Below are 2,605 nucleotides of genomic sequence, written 5' to 3' on the forward strand. Positions count from 1 at the left end.
GAGGAGGTTATTAATCGGGAGGTCTCATGGTTTGAGGATAAAATTAACCAGATTGTACAATGCCTTAAAGTTTACCTGAAAAGGAAGGAAGCAAATTCTAAATATAAGATCATCTCTCAGAAAGCAAGCAAGCTGTTTCGATCCTGTGTAGGGGAAAAAAAGGTTAATAAGGAGAGCTGAAAGGTCCCTACTGCAAAGGTATGATGAGGAGGGTGTAACTAAATTAAAGAAAGAATATAAAATACTTGTAAGGACTAAGAAGTGAATTTAAAAAAGAAATGTTGGGAGAATTTATTAGAAACAAAAAATTTGAAAAGGTTCTGGAAGCTGATCCAGGACGCCTCCAGTCGGATCCCTGGAATCCTGAGCTGTGTAGTTGACGAGGCAGCCTGGGAGGAGTATTTAGGCCAACTATGTATGGCTAGTCATGTGCCAGTAATAAGTAAGGGAAGTGCCCTTAGAGGAAGGGAGGAAAAAGAGCTAATGTCATCCTTCTCGGTGGAAAAAGTCGAGGAAACTATCAGGAAGTTAAATCTAACTCGCGCCGCAGGGCCAGATAATCTACCTCCTGTGATAATTAAAACCCAGATAGATTTGTGGGCACAATTTCTCTCTCTGATGTTTTTAGCAGTTTTAGACTCAGGAATTATCCCAAAATCCTGGAGGGGGGCCGTTATTAGGCCTCTGCCCAAGAACGGTGATAGGAATGATCCTAAGAATTATCGATTAATTCTGCTAGATATTGGAGTGAAAGTATTCTCGAAAATAATACTTGGCAGATTAAAAGACTGGGTGGATTCACATTCGATCGTACCGGTCGAACAAGGAGGCTTCAAAGAGGGGCATTCAACGATAGACCATTGTTTTGCCTTATGGGCATTAGCACGTAAATCCATGGAACAGCAGGGTAGATTATACTGCTGTTTCGTTGACTTCCGTGCAGCATTTGACCTTGTGGATAGGGAGTGCCTTTGGAAGACGCTAAGAAGCCATTATATTCCGTAGGATCTCCTAGCTATATTTCAAAAGTTGCATAGACCGAACTGGGCAGAGGTCATTAAAGATACAATTGGGGGTTTAACCTCATCGCTGCTAGCCATATTCCCCTCCGGTGCTAGAGTATAATGATACTGGGTGTGGTCATGACGGAACGGTTCCGTCATCAGCACAGCTCCACTGTGCCTCATGACGGAACCGTTCCGTCATGAGCATCGAAGGGGTTAACCCCGGAAATAGCTATAAACAATGGCCTCAGACAGTGTTGCGTATTGGCCCCACTTCTTTTTCCAATCTTTCAATCTTTCAATCTTTCTCGCAGACCTACCATCTTCCTTAATGAACGATAGAAGTGCAAGTCCAAAAGTAAATGGGAAGCACTTATCCTGTTTATTGTACGCAGACGACTTAGTAATATTAGACCAAACTGAGTTGGGTCTGCAAAGAAAGCTTAATGTGTTTAACACGTATTGTGCATCTAAACGCCTTACAGTGAGTATGGATAAAATGAAAATTCTTTGCTTCGGGAAGAGAAATCAAAAGTTGTCAACCAGTATAAATACCTTGTATTCTGGTTTGACAAGTCTCTAAAATGGACTACGCACCTGGAGGCCCAGACAGTTAAAGACCTAGCTTTCAGTTTGTGGGCTGAAAATGTTCAATCGTAGCTATGGTGACATGTCCCATAGACCACTGCTGAAGGCCTTTAATGCAATGATCCCCCCCACAAATTCAGTACGGTGCAGAAATCTTATGTTTAGGAGGGAAAAGTACTTGGGAAAGAGAAGAAGGGAAATGTTTAAAAGCACTGTCGTCATTACCCAGGTCATCAATGTTACAGTCAATTAGATTAGAGCTAGATTTGACCTCGTGGGATGTCCAGGTACAAGTGGGTTCGTTAAGATTCTGGAAATAGTTAGGAACAGGAGAAGAGATGAAAGTGTCACAATGGTGTATGGAGGAGATTCAGCAGAGTGAACTTAGGTGGGCGAAAGAAATAAGAAAGAAACTGTATTCCATCTGTGATAAGCTAAAAGTGGAAATGGATCCTCAGTCCCTGTATATTGCTAAATCAAAAAGGGAGCTTAAAACCTAGGGATGGAACTATCTATACTGAATGATATGGAGTATCTGTTAAAAAAAGTGTCGGTGCAACCCATGATAAATAGCTGGTGGAAAGAAAATTGGTATCCCTACTTAGGCACCCTACCATATCTGGGGCTTAGAACGGAACTTTTAAGGGTGAGAATTGGATCAATCCAGCTCGGTCAAAAGACAAAATAAAAAAAGCAAATACACATGCAGGATAGGTTTGAAATGTAATGGCTTGCATATATTAATGGATTGTCAAAAATGAGTAGCCCAGCGAAAACAGTTTTTACGACTGATTTTTCATAAAATATAGTATTAGGTCCCGTCTGCAAGCAATCGAGCTCCTCACTGATATGCATCACCTTGATATCGCCATGGCAAAGTTTATCCAGGCTGTTAAAAGGTTGTACATGGAATAGGGACTGGAGGGATAGATTGAGTAATGAGGAATAGAGATTGAAGGTTTATCCTTTTTTTGACATTTTAAAAGAGGTTTTAGTGCAAGGGATTTTCTTAT

The sequence above is a fragment of the Lissotriton vulgaris genome, chromosome 5 (assembly GCF_964263255.1).
Source record: "Lissotriton vulgaris chromosome 5, aLisVul1.2, whole genome shotgun sequence".
Classification (NCBI taxonomy): Eukaryota; Metazoa; Chordata; class Amphibia; order Caudata; family Salamandridae; genus Lissotriton; species Lissotriton vulgaris.